The sequence below is a fragment of the Danio aesculapii genome, chromosome 7, assembly GCF_903798145.1.
Source record: "Danio aesculapii chromosome 7, fDanAes4.1, whole genome shotgun sequence".
Classification (NCBI taxonomy): Eukaryota; Metazoa; Chordata; class Actinopteri; order Cypriniformes; family Danionidae; genus Danio; species Danio aesculapii.
The window spans coordinates 47,472,917-47,498,907 of record NC_079441.1 but is presented as its reverse complement, the minus strand read 5'-3'; positions in this window follow the sequence as shown (position 1 = coordinate 47,498,907).

Genomic DNA, 25,991 nt, shown 5'->3' with positions numbered 1-25,991 from the left:
TCAGAAATCAGATAATGCAGCTTGCTATTTAATTGAAATAGTAATCACCATATTACAAAAATGCAGTTGTTTAACTAATTAAAAAGGCTTTAATTACAGAATTAAGTTTACTGGATGTCGTCGGCGCAATAGCCTAGTGGTTAGCATGTTAACATATGGTGTAGTAGCATATCAGGGCGTCCTAAGTTCGAATCCTGGCTCGAGGACATTTCCCTACCCCCCCCCCTCTCTCTCGCCAACTTTGCTTCCTGTCTAAATACTGTCCTATCTAAAAAAGGCCAAAAATAAATCTTAAAAAAAAAAAACACAGTTACTGGAAGTCACTAGCAACTGTTCTCAAGAATAGAAGTTTCTTTTTATGCATTATTATCAATTCAATAACACAACAAAACATGATCTCAATAGTAGTAGAATCTGGAGTTAAATATGACAATCCACAGACACACTCCACGCAAGACTTAAGCTCATTTCGGTCTATTTAAAAGTGTCTTGCCTAAAGGCACAAAACGTTTTTTTCTTTCAGTGTAACTTGCCAGCTCACAGGTTGCTCCTACATACCCTCACGATAGCGCATTGTGGCACCAGCGAGTTCAGTTTTTTGCCCCATGGTTCATTTTAATTGGATATTTTATCCGACATACACAGATGAGCTACTTCATTTATCAACTGACACACACAGATGTAATGGCATAATCCCTGGAAGACACCACTTACCAAGCTGCACGCCCCACTCTGAAGCATGTAATCTCTCATGAAGAGGAGAGGGCTTCTTCTTGCCAACATATTATTAGCAGGAGAAAGCTTCGTTTTGAGGAAAGCAGAAGGAAGCTAGGCATTAGGGAGAAGTGCGCTGATGTGGCTGTCACTGCTTCGCTGTGCTTACGATGTCTGCATCTGGGAGCTTTCACCAAAAAGTGCCCATGTAACTGGCAATGGGAGTGACAGGTCTAATGAAAATAGGACAACACGCATGGAAACAACCTAGTGCTCACGGTGTGTGCGACTCGCCGGGGGGGAGGGGGGATGTGGAGCCTGAATTGAAATCTAAATTAGGGGAGACGGACGTCCCTGAAGGATGTGTTGATAGAGATGCTTATGAGCGTGTGAAAAAAGAAAGCCTGGGAGGAGGTTTTTTTGAAGGGGACATATGGCTGATTCACTTAAAATCCCACACACTGGTTTTTACACAGCGTGGGTGAGGCCTGAACTTGTCATTGCAGGAGCAGCCCACAGTGGGAAGAGAGGAAAAATCAATATTTGCTCTCGGCTACCGTGTCTCCAGCCCGAGTCCTGTAGCATGTTCTGAAAGGACCTTTGGAGTCCTGCACACCATCCTGGAGATCTTTCTAATACAGTGGCAGAAGGAGTGCGACTTTAAAACACCATGGTGCTGCAATTTATTCAGTTTTAGTTAAGAAGCTAATATCAATCCAGCATTTCCTCATTTCTACACATTTAAAGCTAGGAATCTGAAGTCAGCATATGTTTCGGGACGGGATTTATGACCAAAATTGTATAATAAATATTCGCTTGTTAAGTTGTGATGTAGCGGTGACATATGGAATACTCATTTGAATTGAGAAAATATTCATTTGGGACCACTATTTAGTCATACTGTATGTAGGCCCACACGGAATCTGCAGATTTTCAGCCCATCATTGATTCAATTTATTGACTTGTGTAAATGTGTGTAAATTCATATTTATTCAGATTTTTAAAAATTAATTTCAGTAATATTACTAACAAATATGAAAACATTCATATGATTTATTTGCAATACAGTTTTTAAAGTAATATTTTTAATCTTTTAGGAGATATATTATATGATAGACTTGCTTTGTTTACCAGATAAGTGGATCTATATGGATTTGCATTGTAAACATCAAATAAAAGCTAAAAAGCTATCCTTTTTATTTTATATATAAAGTTTTTTGTTTTGAAACTCCCAAAATCATTCCACATATATGCACAGATTTTTTTGCAAAATTTTCAGCAGAAATTGCAAAATGTCCTCAGATTCTGTCTGGCCCTAGTCTAATCACACATTACAGTGAATTTTATATAAATCATGGAGTACACTACAGTCTCTGAACTTGCTGCAACACAGACATCAAAATTATTATTATTTTTTTAAAATTAATCACTTTCTGGCCATCGGATAATAGGCATAGATATAAAAAAATATATATTGCAATCATGATTTTCGAAAGTTTTACAATCGCTGTGTAAACATTTATTATTACCATTGGTCTAGCCTTTGATAGAGCTTTGATAGTGCTCTCTGATAGAGCACTTGGACTCGGAATCTGCTTCTCGTGATGTCACACTTATGAAGCGGTTATGGGTTACTTCATGGATGTCTTTATTATTTATTATTTGAATAGTTTTAAATGCTCAATTGAAGGCAAGAACCAGCCAATGCATTCATTCAATTAGAAATCATTCATTCATGCATTAGTTCAGCAATCATTCTATCCTGTTTACACCATGGTAACTTGCTGGCTTTAGCAAGTTAATGATGTTTACAGTGGTGTATTTCAGATAAAATTATATTATGTTTAGTTATTCATTCATTCACTCATTTTGTTTTCAGCTTATTCCCTTTGTTAATCAAGGGTCGTCACAGCGTAATGAGCCACCAACTATCCCAGCCAGGGGCGTAGCAACCGGGGGGGGACGGGGGGGACACGTCCCCCTCACTTTTTGGAAACACTCAGTCCCCCATCTGGCCCACATGTTTTATTTGACCTAGCGGCCGCAAGTGTTCTCTGATTTGTTACTTGATTTGAGTGAACGATCACTCAGCCAATCACAGCGCGAATCTCTTGAGCGTCTGCCACGAGCTTCATTCATTCACTTTGCAGTCAAAGACAGGGATGACGCGGAAGGGAGCAACAGCTACAGCTGGGTAAATCACGGTAAATCACTAACGTTACAGAATCCTACTTTTGTTCCGTTTCGAAGTGAGAACCGTAAAGTCCCTGGTGCTGGTGTCTTGTCTGGCGCTGAGCCAAAGAAAGACAGCGGGGTTAAGTTGGTTTTGTTTTCGGTATTCCTGACACATTCAGTGACGGACGGCATTACCTAAAAAACCTCTTACCCTAAAAACATCTAAACTGTATTTCCTACAAAAAGACAAAGCTGGTTATGTTTCACAGCTGTCTTTCTTTTTTCGCTTGATATTACGAGCACTGCTTGAGCAGTCGCAATATGCGTTTAGCCAGAGAGAGCTCGCGCTGACCAAAACTCTCAGTAAGGGACCGTCGTAAAAGTGCTTCTTTTTTTCGTTTTTTTTCTTCTTTTTTGTCAACTCTGCTGAGAAAGACGTGTTATATTATCACAATTATGCAGCCTTTTTTACGGCCTATTGCTTAATTTATGATTTAGACATGTAAATACACACAAGTACTAGTAAAACAAGAACTTTAGCGTTTGTAAAACACACAAGGAAGTCTAACAATCCATTAAAATATAATTTGCCGATGTGTTTTAATCATATCAGATACACATACTGAAAGTAACTATAAAGTTGAATCTACTCCTCTCTAAGTTCACCAACCACTTGCATGTATTTGGGGAGTAATTGGTGAATTTACGTGTTGAATCCTGCGTGTTCTGCTTTTGAATGACGCATCGCCGCAGGTACACATGGCGATGTCCATCTCATGTTATATGTGTAGTATCAATTTGCAATTTTGCAATTGCATTGTAGTATTTAAAAATATTTTCACACAGAGTAATGCTTAATTTAAATGTGTGTGGTTCTGTTTATTTATTGTTATTATTAATATTTTGTAATTATTTTAGAATTTTGGTTAAAAGATTATTAAATAAACTTTATTGCTAATAAATCATTAATCACTTTTGGGTGACCATACAGCTGTCCCCCTCACTTTTAAAATGGCTGTTACGCCCCTGATCCCAGCATATGTTTTACACAGCGGATGTCCTTCCTGCAACCCAACACTGGGAGACACACTCTTTCACACACATACACTACGGCCAATTTAGCTTATCCAATTCACCTTCAGCGTATGTCTTTGGACAGGGGGAAATCGGAGCACCCAGAGGAAACCCACGTCAACACAGGGAGGACATGCAAACTGCACACAGAAATGCCAACTGACCCAGCTGGGGCTCGAACCAGCAACCTTCTTGCTGTGAGGCAACAGCACTGCGCCACCGCAACGGCATGTTTAGTTATGTTAAATACAATTTAATATTGATGTAATTATTAACATTTTATTTACTGAATCTTTGCAATTACCAAATACCCTATGCTCGAAATCATCCTATAATTACTGTACACTTTTTAATGTTTTTGTTCAACATTCAAAGTTTCATAGGTTATTTTAGGTCTTTTATCAAAGCAAGCTAATTAAGGTGAATGGAATAATTTTCGATAGCAGTTATAGCCTATAAGCCTATAGCTAAAAACTGCAAATGTTCAGGTTTTCATCTTAAACCTGCAAGCAATGCATTCTGCTTTCTGTGGAATCACTGGTGGGTGAATTCTGCAATTGTAGTAGGAAGAGACATGGTTTTAAAATAAATCATTTTTAACTATGAAATTACTGTAAAACAATTACATTTTTAGCTTTTTTACCAAATGTTGATTAAAACAGACTAAATGAAAATGCTAATTCATTTTCTGACATCGGCAGTGGTCATGGAATAGCAGAAATAGTGTTACAGCGGAGACTGACTAAACAAAACAGTGCTGAGTTTACACTTTATGGGATTAAACAGAGCCAGGATGGGGGGAAAGCCATTGAAATGTTCGAAAAGACTGCTTTATTCAGACATTTATATAAAACACAAGCCAGCTCATCACAAATCCATGGATTTGCATGAATCAGTTTTGTACTCTTATGGAAACTCCCATTACAGTCAAAGTCTGACTACGGCAGTGAATCTCTCATTTGCATTTTGTCTACACTTTGTTGATTGTAATAAGAGGATTCACAAAAGCATGTCCTTTTGACTGAGGGAATTCTGCTGATGCAGTGACATGTTTAAACGCCCCTGATTGGTCTTTAGGGGCCAACAAACAGGTCTGTAATTGGCTACAAAGCTCGACACTGCAAAAGCACATAGTAACCATTGGAACAATGGGAGAAAATATAAAGAATAATCACAGGAGCCTTCTTTTCTACCGTTTTTGAAACGAGAAAAAACATTTGGGACTTTATTCAGGGATTGTTAACCCCAAAACAAACATTTACTTACAATTTACTCACCTTCAAGTGGTTTTATGAGTGATTTTTTTCAGCTGAACACTAAAGAAGATATTTCCATTAAAATATTGCCCCTGAATATTACATGGTACATCCAATTACATGGAATGTGATATAAGATTTATGTCGAATAAAACTTTTATACAAATATTGTTTTAGTTTATAGTGTTGTAATGCTGTTGCTGTAAAAAGCACTGAATGAAAGAGATGGAGAACACTAAGCACAACAATTGTTATATAATTTAACGGGAACACACAAGAGATCCAAGAAAAACAACAACACAAACATAGATGATGACAAAGTAAAACTCAAAGTAAAGACAGATTAACTATAATAAACTAAAGCTGAACATAAACAATAAAATGACGAGTAACTCTGACAGCAAGAGATTTTCCTAATTTAAAAAAAGACTTAAAATAGCTTATTATTTCTTATTTTTTTGCATAACATAATATTTAAAAAAAAAAACAATATTATATATATATTGTAATGCAGGTTAGATAGAGTGTGGATTATATAGACAGTCCCTTATCATACCTGCCAACACTCCCGTTTTTCCCAGGAGTCTCCCGTATTTCAGACCCATCTCCCGTTTTGTCATTTCTCCTGGAAAACTCCCACTTTTCGTTTTTTTCCAGCCTCTGTAAAGTCTTCAAATGGTACTGGACACACTACCGCCCAACAACTTTTTAAGAACTACATATCCAGTTGTGCACGCTCACACGCACCTGTTCCTCATTCGATTGATACACACACACACACGGCTGGGAGCTGCTCATGAACTGATTAGATGGACTTTATAAACAGCACACACTCTTCAGTGTTGAATCATGTTACACTGTGACTCTTGCCTTGCCTTGCCGTATCTTGCTGTTTATTCCTGTCTGCTGCCTGGCTTTTGACCATCCGCCTTCTTATGACTATGCTCTGGAATTCCCTTGTTCCCATTGTTTGTATGACAACCTTGCATTTGGATTCGCACTTAGTTGTCAGCATCCCAGCACATTACTATATATTCAGACCCAACCCAACATTTGTGTATGTGTTCATATATATATATATATATATATATATATATATATATATATATATATATATATGAACACATACACAAATGTTGAGTTCCATACAGCATATACTACTGTACACAACATACTGTGAACATGATTAATGAATCTGTGTTTTTGAATTGACATTGTTGGTTTTTTCTGTCTTCTTTTTCAAAGCGTCGTTATACATTGCCTCATGGAGAATATCCTGGAGCTTGATTTGATGTTTGGAGAATATCTAGCTTTTCCAAGAGCTTATCATGTGACAGACAGAATGCTTTTGATGCAAGATGCTTCATAATGAGGGAAGACGTCAAAAGACAGGAGCTGTCATAGGCGTAGCTGCTGCTCAAAAAAGAAAGAAAGAAATATGGAAAGAAAACAACCACCATCACCACACAACAACAACAAAAAAAAAACTTTCCCTCTGGAGAAGTCGCTGCTAACAGTGCTTTGTGTGAGTTTGTGAGGCTATCTGAAATGGCTGATGGAACTTTGCATTGTCTGTACTGCCTGAAAAGCACCAGTGACCTTTCATTCATACAGCATGATGACTACTGAAGACCTTTTTTATAAGCGGGATGTACCTTTTCTGGCAAAACTCCCATTTTCCCAATGCATTCCCTTTGTACCTGTATATTTTCTTGCTCAAAAGCTGATTGCAGGCAGGTAATCAAGCAGTTTGCGTTGGTCCCAGGGCTGCTATAGTATTGCTGACCACTACCGCTTCATTTTAAAGTATCAAGCGGCAGAATAAGAACAAAGGCAGGAAAGGTTAATGTATTCAATTTTCTTACACTGTCCATTTTAAGGGGAGTGTTTGCAGCAGTAGTCTCATCTCTTGCACTCACCTCTACGCCCCATTTGCATTAAAACACAATGGACTGTTAAACAGTTTCATTATTGTACAAATCAAATCGGGTCCACAACAAATCATTGGCATCCTGGAGAGTCTTGCATGGATATACAATATAATCCTGTTGAACAATCTCAGAGGACTGTCTGTGTGTCATTTAGCTCTTAGTACCAGATAGTCAATGTATTTGTGTTGTTCTGATTTCTTCTATAAAGCATAATGCTAAAAAAAAAACGTTAAATGTATGCAGATAAACCAAGTATGTTTTAGCATCCTGGGTTCATTGATTAACATTTTTTTAAAAGGGCACCTATGATGAAAATCCTCTTTTGTAAGCTGTTTAAACAGAATTGTGTGTAGTTTTAGTGTACACAGTCCTATTGGGGTGATGTAATGACAATAAGTCTCTTTTATCGACGTTAAAATAAGATCCAAATCCTCCCATTTTGAGGCTGCTGCAATGTGACGTAGGAGTGTGGTTTCCCCGCCCATAGAATGGACTGACAGCCTTGTATTGATGTATCTGTAGTAACGTGTATAATTATAACAAGGCAGGATGTGCGCAAAGTAATTAGGATAAAAAGATCAGCTTGCTGTAATCATCAATCATCATCAAATGTGATCAAGAATCAGTTGTACAAGTTTAAAACGTTTTTAAAACAGTTCATGTTTACAATGAATTACAGCTATTTTGCTGTCTTTAATTTATCACCACAGCCGCATGTCAGTACAATTATAAAAGAAGACGCTTCAATCCTGGTTTGTGGACGTTAAATCAGGTTTATTTTGTACATTAACACAATGGATATCCCAGCCTGATCTCACAAGAAAACGTAAGTATTTTACGTTTTGTCAGTTTAGTGGCTAATTCGTAAGAATTTGTACAAGTTCAGTCGTACGCAATGGTACGATTTCAAAAAGGAGGCGTGGTACCTAACCCCACCCCTAAACCCAACCGTCATTGGAGGATGAGCAAATCGTACTAAATTGTACGAATTAGATCGTATGAATTAGCCACCAAATCAAAAAGTTCTGAATTGCCGTGAGATTGTTTTGGATATCCATACAGCAGTGGATATTAACATGTATCCTGTCACATTTCACATGGAAAAACCGCGCAAAGTTAAACACGCGTGATGTGTGTGTTTGTCCGCTGTGTGTGTGTGTGTGTGTGTGTGTGTGTGTGTGTGTGTATGCACACTTTGTAACAACATTGTGTGTGACTCATCGATGCAGAAAGGCTTGAATTAACTCCACAACAAATACATGAAATAATCATTGGGAAAGTTCTTACTGTATTATTTCTCACAGACATTACATGAAATCTGTTTCCTTCATGTCTGTCACTGTGCTGTTTATCTGATGCAGCCGAGGTGGAAATTGAGGCACTCTGACAGGCACATGGGAACAGTGGGCGGGGAGAACTAGCATTAAAGGCAGAGGGAACAAAAACAGCTACAGTGTGTTCAGAGCAGAAAAATCTAATACTTTGAAAGATATAATACGTCAACTTGGAATTATAAGGTTCTATCTGCCTTCAGGATGATTTTGAGATATTGAGCTTTAAAGTTTTTGCATTCCATAGCAAACAATGTGTGTGTAACATTTGTTTTTTAAATAAAAAGTCTTAAAATATAAACAACTTACAGAAAAACATCCCATAATGTAAATAAGTTGTCATTTAATAAGAATATGTCAATAACTCAATTTTGACAAAAATGTCAGATATAATAATTATAATATTATTATAAAACTTATAATTCTAAGGTGACGAATAAATAATCTGATGGGTGTTTTGAGTTGAAACTTTACAGACACATTCTGTAGACACAAAAGACTTATCTTAAATCTTAAAAAAGGAGTAAAATAGGTGCCCTTTAGCTAAAACTGTGTTTGTGTGTGTGTGTGCACATATGCGAGTGTGTGTGTGTGTGTGTGTGTGTGTCGGGGTTATAAGTGTAGTTTATTTATAAACTAATTTTGAGAGGATCACATGCTTATGATTGACCACGGCTGGTCCAGCATCAGCTAACACATGATTCACTAATTAGATGAATCCAAAACACATAGTAAATAACCAGATTTCCTTACCTTAGTCATTTTCGTCCTGATGAATCCCCTATGCACCCGACTCCTTCCCCTCTTTCTTAGCATAATTCAGAGTAGTGTGGCACAGTGGCTCAATGGTTAGCACTGTTGCCTCACAGCAAGAAGGTCACTGGTTCCAGTCCCGGCTGGGCCAGTTGGCATTTCTGTATGAAGTTTGCAAATTCTCCCCGTGAACATGAGTTTCCTTTAGGGGCTTTGGTTTCACCCCTCAGTCCAAAAAAATGCGGTTTAGGTGAATTAAATAACTGAATTGGCCGTAGTATATTAGAGCAAGAGTGTATGGGTGTTGCCCAGCTGGAAGGGCATCCACTGTGTAAAACATATGCTGGAATAGTTGGAAGTTTATTCTTCTGCGGTAACCCCTGATAAACAAAGGAACAATCCAAAGGAAAATAAACAAATGAATGAATTCAGAGGAGCTCTCAAGACCTACCTGAGCTCAGACTCCCCTCTCTCCCACTGAAACATGAGGGAGCCCTGGGCTTGAGGATCTTCTAAACTCAGGGCTCTCTCCCAGGACAGCATGCCAAACACGCTTTATTTATCAATCATCAGCTAAATGTGAACTCTTGAATAGTTCCAAAAGACAAATTATGTGATTTTTAAGGTCAAAGTATTAAAGTAAATTGAAGTGCTGGATAGTTTCATTCATTTAATAAAAAAAAGATGCATTTACAAATATGTATTATGCTGTTACAGATGTAGCCCAAAGTAAGGGTTAAAGAATATAACCAGTTCAGCTATAGGTTGTTGATTAGTATGTTTAAACAATCATGTTTTGTTATATAAAAGAATCATATGGATCATCCAGTCCACAATCTTTTGGGGGGAATGTTTATTTATTTACAGTATTTATTTATTTATTTATTTATCTTTTCAGCAGAAATCTTAAAGCTTCAGCAGTAAATCTTCAGAGCAACTGCAACAATATATGCCGAGCTAGTGTTTCTTCCCATACTTATAAACTTCCGGTGAACGGTTATTGTGATTTTTTTTCCATTTTATATTCGATATTCGATGTTTTAAAGTAATTAAAATACAGTCAGTTAAATAGACTTTGGCATTCATTTGGTTGCTCAAGCCTAAAACATGGTGAAAAGCCTTTTACTCGCAGGTGCCCATCAGAATCGGTAGGCTAGCGTTGAAGCTCCATTGAAAATACTGGGGTAAAATAAATGTTCATATTTTAAAGACATGGCAGGGAAAAATGTAATTTAATGCAGTGCTTCTTGTACAATCTGAGACCAACTTTATATCGGATATCACTCAGCCAGTGGAGATCGCTGATTATAAAAGAAAACAGACCTTAAATGCGCCGATTTTGCAATGGTATACAGTTCACTGGAAACGCTTAACCCAGGTTACTGTCAAATTAAAAGCCCTTTAGCATACTTCCGCATATAGCCTATTCTAGCTGAGTCAATAAACCAGCAACTAAAACAACACAACCAATGGCAACAACAACATATTAGACTGAATTTGTGAGGTAACTGTGTAAATATTACATTTCCCTTTATTTTCTCTCAGCTGCTGTTATAGTGTTTCAGTAGAATATAATTGGTTGCATGGGGTGTATTGAGAAAATAAGCTAAACTCTGACAGCCAATCACAGTTTTTAGATTGCATTATGAAGAAAAAATAAAACTAAAACAACTAATGTGGTGTGCCAATTGGTGAACTTTGAGTACTTTCTGAATATGAATCAGGTACGCATGAACTCAGCATACGAAATCCATCAGTGGTGCCAATTAACAAGCATAATTTCACATAAAAATAACTCTGCACGTTATAAATCAAGTAATTAAAAGTGACACCAGAAATGACACTGGCAAAATTAACCAGCATAATATAATCACATAATGAATGCATGCCAAAATGCGAATACAGTGCTGTTAGCATCATACAATTACAGTTATGTAAATATAGAAATTATATTGGAACATTTTTCAGGGTTTTTTCACTCTCTGTATTTATAGCATTCTACACAAGCAATGAGAAAGAATAAATGTAATTCAATAAATGTAAGGGTGTTTAATTAAATGTAGTCTAACCTAATTTTAACCATTATAATGGTTGCATATGACGAATGTAACAGTCAATGAACAACACATGGTCAAACACTAGGCGTATCTTAAAATGATGAGGTGTAAGCATTAGTAATGACAAGGACACCTGCTGTGTGGTTTAAACAGAATATGTAAACACAAAGCGTGACAAGCTGATATGGAAATTGACGTTTTAATCAAATAGGAACACCACCGAAACACTTTAAATGGATAACAACATTAGGAGCAAAATTCATTACAAATCTACCACTCTTTCTCAATGTAATGCGTACAGTTGCTGTATGTGGAGTGTTTACTTGCTGTGCACTGACTTCTCATTGACTGAATTTAGTTTCATCCGCTGTTCTTTCTGTAATTCTTGTAAGGATGTAGAATATTGAAATGTGCACTGAACTGTACATGTCTTTAACTACGCATATATATATATATATATATATATATATATATATATATATATATATATATATATATATATATATATATATATACATATATATATATATATATATATATATATATACATATATATATATATATATATATATATATATATATATATATATATATATATATATATATATATATATATATATATATATATATATTTCAGTGTGAGTTAACTGTAGCAGATTGAGAGTAGTTTTGTGGCCGCAGGAGATCTACAAAAGTGCCTCTGAGCTGTGTGGAGAGTTTTCAATATGTCCCTTGGAAATTACAGTGCATGGACTGCCTTTAATTGTGTGTTTTACTTCATTTTAAGCTCCAGCCGAGAGGATCTGCAGCACTCTCGCTGCTCTAATTAGTGTACAGTGAATGATAATTTACTGTTAATTAAAAAAAACATTCATTTCGTGTTTTTCTCTTTTTTTCTTTTCTGTTTTCCCTCCATTCCCTTTGGTATTACGCAAAGAAACATTCAAACATGTGCATTTTCTATCTATCTATCTATCTATCTATCTATCTATCTATCTATCTATCTATCTATCTATCTATCTATCTATCTATCTATCTATCTATCTATCTATCTATCTATCTATCTATCTATCTATCTATCTATCTATTTATCCATCTATCCATCTATCCATCTCTCTATCTATCTATCTATCTATCTATCTATCTATCTATCTATCTATCTATCTATCTATCTATCTATCTGTCTGTCTGTCTGTCTGTCTGTCTGTCTGTCTGTCTGTCTGTCTGTCTGTCTGTCTGTCTGTCTGTCTGTCTATCTATCTATCTATCTATCTATCTATCTATCTATCTATCTATCATGTTCATTGTTTTTAATAAGGTTTCTGATCGAGTTACACACCTGTTCCTTGTTTTGTAGATTTCTCTCTGTATGTTTTTTAAGCCTGTAGCTCTTTTTTTCCCCCTGTATATAGATTTTTTGTATATAGATAAAGACTTTTATCCTAGCATCTTATAGACAGAATAGCATCAAAAATGCTCTCAAGAGCTCCAGGACTGAATACTGTTAAAATGTAAGTTTAGAGTGTAATACCCAACAGTAATAATTTTAAGCTAATTTGCTAATTGCGAGCTGAAAGGTCGAGGTCACAAAAGCACATGCTGTACATTTGTAAGGATACACTGAAAAAAATTATTCAAAGATGATTCCTTGGATTTACTCAATTTTTTTTACGTTAAGTGGTTGTAAACAACTTATTTGGGCTGAATTTAAACAAACTAATTAAGTTGAACATTGCTTAATTTAATTTGTTTGTTTAAATTCAACACAAATAAATTGTTTGCAACAGTTTTGCATGCAACACTTTTTCCAGTGTACTACTTAGAAATAGATTAAATAAAGTTTAATAAAATTATTTTTACATGTATATTTAAGGGTGGCTCAGTGGTTAGCACTGTCGCCTCATAGCAAGAAAGTCGCTCGTTCGAGTCTTGGCTAGGTCAGTTGGCGTTTATGTGTAAAGTTTGCATGTTCTTTCCGTGTTTGCATGGGTTTCCTCTGGGTGCTACGGTATCCCCCACAGTCCAAACACATGCGCATTAGGTGAATTGAAGAAACTAAATTGGCCGTAGTGTATGTGTGTGAATGAGAGTGTATTGGTGTTTCCCAGTGATGGGTTGCAGCTGGAAGGGCATCCGCTGTAAAAATATATGCTGGATAAGTTGGCGGTTCATTCCGCTGTGGGGACCCCAGATTAATAAAGGGACTAAGCCGAAGGAAAATGAATGAATTGAATGAATGTGCAATGATTTTATATGGCAAATGCATTGGCATTGCATTTTTTTCCACAATCTTTGAATTCTTTCTTTCTTCCTAATTTATGTTTTATCAAAGTGAAATGTTTCGGTCATAATTATCACCATAAAACAAAAGAATATCTTTGGCAAAGCTTGAATGCAATCACTGCATGCAATCTCACTTGATGCTGCATGTGGTAAATAACATGTCAGCAATCAGAATATTGACTTTGAAGACGTTGGAAACAATAATTTTGACAAATGCTTTGACATATGCAATATGTTTAGATTGTAAATATAATTGTACTGAGTGTACTGGGAAATGTGCTCTGACAATGACAGTGATGTCAAAAAGCATATACTCAAATTAAAACATTTCCAGCTACAAAAGGTAAAGGAGTATGCTCTGTTTTGTTCTTTTGTTATTGTTATTAAAATATCAGTAGAGTTTAAGCTAATGCAGCAGATCTGTGTTACATATATAGGTCACTAAAAATCCCAAAAAATTAATGATGATTAGTGAAATATTAATAATAGTTGAACTTAAAAACAATTTTGTAGTTATAATAATTTTGATTCTGATCAATTATAATCCACCGATTATGTGAAATAATAGACACTGTAAAAATGTATTGCTGCCTTAAAAATTTTGAAAACATTGCATGACTTAAAAATGTATTTGAAACTTGATTAACTTATTAAAGTAGATTAAAATAAAATAAAATCATCTATTATCATAATGGTTATTATCCTTTTTTTTTTTTTTTTTTTACAGCGCATGACTATCATTTTAGCTACAGATTTAAAATTATTGAACAAAAAAATATATACACTCTCTGGCCACTTTATTAGGTACATCTGTCCAACTGCTCGTAAACGCAAATTTCTTATCAGCCATGTAGTCCATCCCTTTATGACCACAGTGTACCCATCTTCTTTCAGACTGGTTTCTTGAACATGACAATGAGTTCACTGTACTCAGATGGCCTCCACAGTCACCAGATCTCAATCAAATAGAGCACCTTTTGGATGCGGTGGAACAGGAGATTTGCATCATGAATGTGCAGCTGACAAATCTGCAGCAACTGCATGATGCTATCATGTCAATATGGACCAAAATCTTATTCCAGTACCTTGTTGAATTTATGCCACGAAAGATTAAGGCAGTTCTGTGTGAAAAGAGGGTCCAACCCAGAACAAGTAAGGTGTACCTAATAAAGGGGCCGGTGAGTGTATATTTGTGTAGAGCACTTTTTTTTATAGCTATTCTCATAGAGACTAAAAAATCAGAAGTCATCTACATTCAGATGAAACATCTTTTTCTGTGCTGAAAATTAGATACCAACACAAACTATAATCTGGACTACACATCGACCACCCTTCCGTTTGCATTTTGGCATGTTCAGACAGCCTCAACAATAGTGTTAGTGATTGCTCTTGTAGAAAGTCACAGCAGCTGGCATTTTGGTATGGTAGTTCTCCTAATCATACCCAAGCTGGCGTCAGAGGCCTGTCATCTCCGTATGTAGCGCAGACACAGCTGGCAGCACCTATCAGTGAGGAAAAAGCATATGAATTACTTGATTACTTACTGCTGTTAGCCACATGGGAGCGCTTCCATTAATTCATATTTCGCCTCCTCACTTAGTACTCTGCAATGGTTAAATACCACTTCAGCATGTTGATGGTTGGCAGTGTCTTACCCTGTAATCTAATATAAGAGCCGATGTGCCACCTGTCTCCACTGGTCAATCGGGATGAACATTGCTCCGCACTCAATAACATAAGCATACTGAAAGCACATTTTGGTGGAAAATGTGCCCAGCGCACTGCTGTGGAATTAGCTGTGTGAAAAATGTGTGGACTAATGTAAAGATTGAACGTTTGTGTGCATCCGTATGTTCGGGTCACAAAGTGATGTGACACTCTCTCAGAAATCTGTTAAATAACAGTTGCTTGTAGCTTGTGTTTTATGGCTGTTTATGTTTATTTACACGTTTAAATCACATTAAGAAACCTACAGTATGATCTCTCCTCAATTACTTTTAATGATGATACTAACATTTTTTATTCGTTTGATACAATATTTTGCCATATAACTGCCATTTTTTCTGTCATTTTATAGATATGGAAAGATATAATGATCACAAAACAAAATATAGAAGCAGGAAAGAGTAGCGCACAAACAAAACTACAACTTCAAGGCCTGGTCTTCTCTCATCTTCCAATGTCGTCTCTGCTCCTTTTATCCTCTATTTGAGCAGTAGTAGACACCTAGGTTAGGGGTATGTTTAAAAGGAATTACCAACCACTAAACATGGGCAGCCCTCACCTATTGCCCAGGAAGCACTCACTAGCCAAATAGCCAAAGTTATATGGCTCAGAATGATAGATTTTTAAAAGTAAAACATATCTTATGACTTTTACTGTATTATTTATTTACTTACTAATTAGTTAATTTACTTATTATTTATTTATTTACTAAATATGTTAAAACAAATTGTAAATAAAAATATAAAGTTTATTTTTTCCGTTTCTATTCAGTGGTTGTGTTCAGGGTTTAATAATAAAGGCTAAATGCTTTATAACATGCCTCACTGTAATTTAAAACATGAAATATCTGATGAATTTTGCATACATCAGACTGATTTATTATTTAAAAGCAATCACACTTTATCGAATATTGTTATCACATTTATTTATTTATTAGAGCAATAAAAATGATGTAATTTTTACCTATATCGCATGATAATTTATTGAGCACCTCTATCAAAAATAGACATGCCCAGGGCTACATTTTTTGGCAACTGTGAGGCCACAGTGTTCTTTTTTGACACTTGAGGCAAATATGTTTTTTGTGTGTGTGCTTGCTAACATGTTCTTTTTTTTCTTCTTCTTTTTTTGTTACCGGACCACTATTGCTCATACATACAGTACCATTTACACGTCCTTCACGTGTGGGACTTTGCGTGAGAAGCCAGTTGGCTTGTCCTGCATATATCACCTTGCTATTGACTGACCCACCCCCCTTCCTTAAACTCAACCAATAGTGTTTTCAAAAGCAAACTAGACAAGAGAAGCACCTTGCAGCCACATGCTTTTGCCACAAATTCACACTGCATTTTTGTTGTTGGTTGGTTTTACCTGGATTCTGAAGCCATCCTTCACTAGACTCAAACCCCGGTTTGCTCCTTGTCTCAAGTCTGATGCAATACAAGGCGATACAACACAACACAACACAACCCAAAACAAACTCATCATATCAAAAAACCATCCATACAGAGCAGTGACGTGTGGTAAGGTTTGTGGCTGGTGAGGCACTGACTTACAAATGCACCAAATATATTTGCCAACTATCGATTGTGTTTCATATCTCATATCAGCATTCTTTCTACACACATAGCAGGTACATAGGCCTCTTGGGCCAAGGAAAAATGTAAAAAGTATAGCGATTCAATATGCCCCCTGAAAAACAACAAGTTGACTCTACAGACAACTATATCAAGCGATACAGCACGACAGCGGATGCGCTCTCTCATTCACACACACACACACACACACACACATGCCTTTGAAATGATCGAGTTATGTTCTGTCCTGTCCTTTGAAGCAAGACCTTTAACTCAGACATTAGTCATCAATTATTTATCACTTCACAAATTGATTTAAAGTCCAATTTTGATCATTTCTGAGCTGAGATATTAACACAACATCCGCCATTTTGCAGTCAGTCAGAATAAAACATAAAATAATGGACTCCTTAAACTTTACTTGCCTACTTAAGAAGAGCAACCACTGACCAAGAATAACTGTGAGCTCACCCGCGCTCTCTTCATTGCGGCAGAGCTACTGCCTGCCTCACCTAATGTCTTTTCAGTGCAGCTATATGTCAGATCCTAACATTAAATAAGTGATAGACATACGTAAATTACATTACCTATTATATGGAAAGTGAGGACATATAATAATAAAAATGTCTACAGTGTATAAAAGCATTTTACTGAAGCAAAAGGCAGGCGCTCAACCCAGTTTGCAAGGGATAGCGCAATCTGATGTGAGGCACAGCTCGGTGCTGCCTCACCTCACCTCCTATGCTGTAATTGAACAGGAATACGCAGAATACAGCGATTTTGATCATAAAAATGATTAAAATTATTTAAATCATACAGAAATTGCATTTATAGCACAGATCAGTGGGAAATATTTATTTTATCATTTGTATACATCTCATGATGGCAGGTGAGGATGATGACAGGTGTGGCCCCCTGACCACATGTACCTAATACAGAGGTAGATATATATTTTACATCCTCAAATTCAAGAACATGTATCTCAATTCCAAATAAAAAAAGCTATACTTATGACTTTGTGGTCCAGGGTTACTATATATCAGAAGTAGGGAACCTATGGCTCGGGATCCACATGTGGCTCTTTGACCAAAAATATGCAGCTATCCAGCTGTCTCTCTTCAAAAATATTTTAAAGTTCAAAAAATCTGTCACTAGAAATCAGTTTCCTATTGAAAATACAATTACAATTACCTCTTTATTGTATTTTTTACAGCAAAATGAATAAGAACTCAGTTTACAGTAAAATGACTTTTTAACCAATGCGCATATGTGATGCTGTGGTTTACTTGAATCGTGCCACCAATAAAGGGCAAGCAACTTACATTTCTAAGGTAACCTCGCATATGTAAATTCAAACAACATTCATTAGTGGCGATGGCAAAAAAAAAAAAAATCTAGAAATTTCCTTTGTTCACACATTTTGATGCGTTATATTTGTTTATTTTTGGGTTGTGCATAAACATAAATAAAGGTTGTGTTTATTAATAAATAAAGGTTTTGTTATATACACCCCCCCCCCCCCCCCAATGGTTCTTTAAAATAATACATTTGATAAAAAAAAAATCAGAAATGGCTCTTTGCTGAAAAAAGGTTCCCGACCCCTGCTATATATCATACATTTTTACAAAATACTGTTTCATATATTTAAAAATGTCAATTAAAATGAATGTGTTGAATTGCAGTACATTCTGATCACTTATAAAGGTTGCATCATGCATTTCGACAGTGTAAAAGTAAAATGTAAAACACCCATAAATAACAAGCCCAGCCCTATAGTTAATTAACAAATATATGTGCTTTGTAGTTAACTGCATCTTTAGATTGTGCTTCATGGTTGCTGCCCACAGTTGCAAACACAGCACAAGCTGTGACGACCAATTCCCAAACAATGACTCTTATGAACTAGTTCTTTTTAATGAGTCAGTCAAAATGTTTTACAAATACTCCTCAGTAGACAAATTCTGATAGGAAGGGAGCATCCTATTTCCCTGTGTTATTATAGTGCATGTTATTATGTCTTTCCAACCCTTTCAAACCATTATCAATGCATATATTTTCTTATAACACTTATTTAAGTGAAGAGATCAGACGCAAAAACCTCTAAGTGCTGTCTGAAATGTTCTTCAAAAATTTGCATTTTTCTCAGCCTCCTGTTTATGTTCAGTTATTTCACTTCAAAAGCAGTGAAAAGGATCTCTTCTTTGCCATAAAAGTGAAATTACTGAACCTACACATGGGAGCCTGAGAAAAATGCCAATTTTACAAAAAAAATTCAGATGACACTGAGATGTTTTGCATCTGAACTCTTCAAATAAGATCTTATTATGTGTTACCAGTTCCATGAAGTACCCTTCACTAACTACCAGTAGGAAGATGACCACGTGAAGAGTTGCAGATTAATTTGCAACAACCCTTCAAGTGATGTCCCTTTCCTGTAGTCTTCTTAAACCCCAAATGACCTCGCAGTTTGAATCTGACTCATTCACTCAGTGAATCATTTGCAGCTGTTACTGAGTCCTCAACTGGCATATTACTCACTGCAGATCATTTGATCATTATGCGTGATTCAAAACTCATAGAGAACTATTAGTTACAACGATAGGCCTTTCATTTGGTGTGGTAGGATTTTTTTTTTAATGCTACAGTTACACTTTATTTCGATGGTTCCTGTAACAGTTTGTCCAGCTCGGATATACTGTAAAGGAATGAATACAGAGGAGGAGAGAGCTCAAATGCTCTTGAAATGAAATTTCAATTAAGTAGCAAACTAAAATGAGTCATTTGAAAAAAAAAATCCAGCCGAAATGAAGTTCTTTTCAAGTTCGTTTTGAAAGTTTGAAAAAGTTCACCAATGCAAACTTTTATAAGGGTATTCGTTTCGACTCCTAAACAGCTTTGAGGTACCGTTGGTTTCTGTGGTGATTATGCAATCAGTGGGTGTGTTCTGGAGTTCCGCCTCCTTTGACATGATTTCCTTTCTCACGATTTGTTTCTCATTCCACAGGGGTCAGACAGGACATCCAAAACAACAACACCAGTCACATGAATAGACTTGAGTAGCAGAGCTGGTGCAGATGTATCCACAATGTAAACACACGCTTGACAGAGGTGCATGACTGTTGTGTTTGTGTCTACCATCTTTTTACACACATATGAGCCTCACATTTTTTAGAATTCCAAGTTAAAAGAACTTCAACATTTACACTCATCAATTTTAGTTCCAAAGCAGTGGACCAATCAGAAGAACTCATAGAAAAGGCAAGCATTTGTCTGGATACTGATTTTCAAAGGAACCTGGCAGCTTTCTGTTTAGAGTCAGCAGTGTTGTAGGATATAAGGGCTAAAATATACAAAGAACAAGAAACTGGACGAACTGGGTGTTAAAATAAACAAAAGAGAGAACACTGCTGACTCTAAATAGGTCCTTTGACATATTTCTGTTCTTGTCTGCAACACATTTGCAACATATTTGCAACACATGCCTGTATTTACATTTATTTGTGAATTTGGGTGCGATGTCAAACTGATGAAGATCTTTTCATCAAATTGTTTTGGGTTATATTTTTCCTTTTTAACCATAGAATAAGGAGGCAGGAACCAGCGAACAAACTTAAATTATAAAATAATCACAAAACAAAATATAGCAGCAGAACCACACAGAGAAGTGGCGGACAAACAAAACCACAACTTAAAGTATCCAAGGCCTGGTCTTCTATCATCTTCCAATGTCATCTCTCCTCCTTTTATCCTAATCTTTAGACATTCTAATGAGTATGTACATGACTTTGTACTTACAGGCCAGCTAGCAGTCATCAGAGCAGTAGTAGACGGTTAGGTTAGGGGTATGTTTAAAAAGAATTACTACCCAGTAAACATGGGCAGCCCTCACCTATCTCCCAGGAAGCCCTCACTAGGTTATACTGGTCTAATATAGTGCCACTTTGAAGTTTGAAGATTGAAAACTGAATGTTTGAAATGGTCAATTCTCTGATTTGTGTAAATGAAAGACTTCTTCTATATGAGTGATTCTGTGACAGGAGAGACATGTTTTACCATGCTGTCAGTCAGTGCTTAATTTGTAAATGAATAATTCCCGGAACAAACCAGGAAATAAAAGTTACCATGACCGACGTCCACTAAACTATTTCAGTTTTCCTGGAACATGAAGTCACTAAACGATGATAGAGCAAAAAAAACAACGTATCTGAACGCTCTTTTTTTTTTGCCAAATAATGTTATAGGTCAGTTATGGATAATAAAAACATGTAGCTACAAACCTAAATCGTATGAACAATTACAATTCAGTTCACTTCACTATTATATGCCAATTAAAAAATAATATTAATTAAATGACTCTAATCTAATCTAATCTAAATGTCTAATCTTCAAGAGCACACAGTACCTCTTCTGTCATATTTTCTGGCTGACTTGAAATGGCTTTGCTTCTGTCTCCCGCTATCCTGATCCATTGGCGCAGTTTCATCTTCTCAAGATCTCTTTTGATCAGGCTCAATATTATTTATGTAGGCCACTATGCCATTATTTATTTTCGCTGCTCACTGCGTGCCAAACAATCACCACCAATGGGAATGATTGTAAACATAAAAAAGCTGATTGGCTGAAAATATTGTTGAGGGTCAATAGTTTTGCCTTAACTTGCGCATGGTGACACACACCCACACATACATTGGTATTTACTACGCACAAGTTAATGATGGATCTATTAAAATAACTACCAGAATGCAAAACACGAATATCTGGCATTTTCCGGAACAGGATCTGGCAAGATTCGGTTCAAATTAAGCTCTGCTATCAGTAAATGGTATTCCCCTTAACATTTAATTTCCGTTCCTTTTCTTGCTTTCTCCTTTTCAGTTTACCTCCATATGGACGGATTTCCCACTGTTACCAATTTTTCCAGTTAGCTCACCATGTACGTCAGCAGACTTGAGACGCAGAGCGGAGTTGACCAAGACGGTTAGGAACGATTCAAGAAAGCAGGTAAAACAAAAACAAAAGGCATAAAATAAAATAAACATGTAAATAACAGGGGGAGAATGTGGTAAAATCTGAAAATGTGGTAAAAATTAGATGAGGGCTTTTCTTTTACTGGATTACTTTTTAAAACACTGCAGTTTGGTTTAGGGAAGGGGTGGGAGGGTCAATCGGTGCATTAAAACACTATTGGTTGGGTTTAGGGAAGGGGGAGGGTGGGGGCATCGTTCAGTCAGTCATTCAGTCAGTTGACAGCGGCCTCTGGTGGATTTAGAACAGCAGGTGCGAATGGCACTCGCGAGAGAAATTATAGACATCTCAAAATGCTTGCACGTCAGCCTCTGGTGGATTATCGAAAACAAAAACTGCAAAAAACGTAGCTCCTGGGATGTATTTGGCACTCTCCAGAAACGTATATAGTGGTACATGATCAGAATAAGCCTAGGTTGGTTACAGTAGTTGTTATGCATTACTCCAACACTGGTAATATGATTTAAGATCAAACACAGTTGCCGTTAATGTATAGTAAATAGGACTCATTCAAAGTAGCATCACTGCTCAAAAAAAGTGTTATGAATGCATACTACACTTCCGACTGTACATTGTGTTTTCTTTTTCTTATAATGCACAGAGTTTTGAGAAAGGGACGTTTTCATAAGCCATTCACTGACAGTCGGACAGGCTCATGCAATTCATCAAACTCATGCAATTCATCAAAGTCTTTTAAAATCGAAAGCGGAATGAAACGCACTCTTTATAAAAACCGCTGCCACATTGAAAACATATGATTCGATTTGCATCTTCTGATTGGTTGTCGGGATATAGCTGCTTTTGCTATCAATGGCAAGTGCCGTTTAGTGGCTTTTGCCAACAAACTGTTATTTCTGAATGCACTGACGCCGGGATTTAGATGATCAGAAGCAAATCTTTTTGTTGATGGTGTAGTACGTGCCTAAAGCATTTATTTAATGTCATTATCTCATTTGTGGTGGAAGTGGCGTTTAGCGGCTTTTGCATCTGAACTCTTCATATATAGTATCAACACAATCTCACGGCAATTCGCAACTTTTTGATTTAGTGGCTAATTCGTATGAATTCATACGATCTACTTCGTACGATTTAGTACGATTTGCTCATCCCCCAATGATGGTTGGGTTTAGGGGTGGGGTTAGGTGCCACGCCTCCTTTTTAAAATCGTACATTTTCGTACGAATGAACTCGTACGAATTCGTACAAATTAGCCACTAAACTGACAAAACGTAAAATACTTACGTATTCTCGTGAGATCAGGCTGATATTATTGACGTTTCTAGTGTAGTGACAAGCATTATTTATTTAAATTAACTGTTGTGTGTGCATCCAACAGGATTAAGGCTAAATAATAATAATAATAATAATAATAATAATAATAATAATAATTAACTTTTAGATACATTAACAAGAGGAAAATGCATTTAACACCAAATATCAGACATGAACTTTTAGACGAACATCACTGTTAAATTACTGTTCACTGGCAGTTTTTGCTTCACTTCATTACATAGCGCTTGTTGTAAGATGGCCTTTGCTCTGTAAATCTTTACTATAGTCGCTTAGTATAAAAGCCTCTGCTAAATTATTGAATTGATATGGAATGAATACAATCAAGATTGCTACAAAGACAGCATGAAACACCCTTGTAGTGCTCTTAAGGTGTTCCTAACTATAGTGCATTATGTAAAGCGAGAGTATGGAGGGAGCGGAGAGCACATGTGGTGAGCCTGTGAGACCCTGATGAGTGCCATCCTCCTCCATCACACAGACGCTTTGTGTCATCGGCTCTCAGCAGTGGCCAATCTGCCTGTAATTACTCTCCTCTGCTGCAGGGCTCCCTTCCTGCTCCACCATGGCTAAACTGATTAGTAATCTAAGAGCTACATTTGATCGCTAGAGTTAACGAAAGAGAAATGATCAGACATTATTATTGAGTGCAACAGCTGTATAAGAGAGTTTGCACTGGGGGCTTAATTTAACATTGGAAAATTCATTTTGGATTGTTAAAAATAATGATAACACTTGAAGGTAATACTTGAAGGTGTTCATAAGACATTAGTCATTAAGTGTTACTACTGTGTCATATTAAATGTAAAAGTTTTTGATGTCTTTGTCATGACAACTTGACATTACACAACCCAGGCTCATTTCGAAAATGTAGTCCCGAGGACGTTTCTGGAGACCGCAAAATATGTCCCGGGAGGTACGTATTTTTGCAGTTTTTGGTTTTTGCAAATCCGCAAGAGGCCGCTGTGTGCACCTTTTTGGCTTCTCGGACGTCCCCCGCGAGTGGCGTTCATGCCCGCGCTGTTCTCGCGTGAACCCACCAGAGAGCGCTGTCGAACGAACGTCTGTCTGTCCGACTGGCTGAATTATTGACTGGGCGACCGGCCAATCTGTCGGCCGACCCACCCTCCTCCTTCCCCGAACCCAGCCAATTTTACCGATCGACCCGCCCACCCTAAACCCAACCAACGATTTACATAAGCCGTCCGGAAAAAGAAAAGCCCTCGTCCGATTTTTTTTTTTTTTTTTACCACGTTTTCAGATTTTACCACATTCTCACCCTGTTATGAACCTCTTCGCTTTATTTCTTGGATTCTGTTTTAGACTTACCTGATTTCTGGAACCGCTCTTCCCGGACTCGAACCCGCTCGTCATTGTCGTGGTCAGCTCCTCTCTTGCGTCTCGAGTCCGCCGACGCACAGGACGAGCTGACCGGACAAACTAGTTGCGGTGGGAAAGCCCTCCACACGAAGGTAAGCGGTCAGCCGGCGAGTGCTAAAAGGAACGACGTCATACCGCCCCGCAGCGTTCGCTTAAAAAACGAAATGCAGCCATCAGCCTCCGGCTACATAATTCGTGGTCTCCAGAAACGTCCTCAGGACTACGTTTTCGGAACGAGCCTGGGTTAACATTACATGTACAATATAACTTATATACAGTACACTTTCTTAAACGTGATTGTCATGTCATTTTATTTGCATCATGAATTTTCTAACAGCTTCATTCATGTTTTTCTTGACCTCAGCTACAGTGGTACAATTTGAATGTGTTATTAAATATTAATAATGTTGTTATTAAATTATTTGACAGAGTATTGTCACTTCTAACGAGAGATTTTAATGACAAATTCATGTTGTTTCACTGAAAAAGTGATGAGAATAATATCCATGACACAATTATATTGGCCTCATGACAATCATGTTTATGACAGATTTATGACAAGTTATGTCCAAGTTATGTATTCATTTTCCTCTGGCTTAGTCCTTTTTTTCATCAAGGGTCACTACAGCGGAATGAACCGCCAACTTATTTACACAGCGGATGCCTTTCCAGCTGCAATCCAGTACTGGGAAACATACATACACACTCATTCACACTCATAAACTATGACCAATTTAGCTTATTCGATTCTTCATGTCTTTGGACTGTGGGGGAAACCGGAGCACCCGGAGGAAACTAAAGTTTTTATGTTACTTTAATGAATATTAATCAGTTAATCGGGTTTTATCTAAAATGTTTAGATATACAAAGTTTAACTTAATATTTTTAGTCAGTTTGTCTGATGTAAATTGAGATGACTATAAAAGTTTCTTTGACTCAAATTAAAAAATTTAGGCAGCAAGAATTTTTTTACAGTAGCACTTTAAGCCAAATATTAAATTTTCTGACTTTTATCAGCAAAAAATATAAATTTCTATGACATCTAATGAATGTATACAAAAAAAAAAAATTATTACTGCTTGTTTAAACTACCGGTTTAAAATGAGCTGAAACAACACAATTCTTTGGCCAATTTCTTTGTTCAGTTCACTTAAATTTGTAAACCATTAGGTTAACTTAAACAGTTTGTGTTTGATAACATGAAGGAATTGTGTTGGTCCAAATACCTGGTTAAGGGATTTGTAGTTTCCAGCATGCTTTACATGGGATTGAATTAAGAGAGTAAAATGCTGAGAATAAAAGTAATCTTAGTTGTTTAAAGTTAATAGAAAGATTTATTAGGGTTTAATCTTCACTTCAATTTGAAGATTTAGAAGTTTTTATGTAATGCTTTGAGTTTTGAGATTGCCAACTTGCAGAA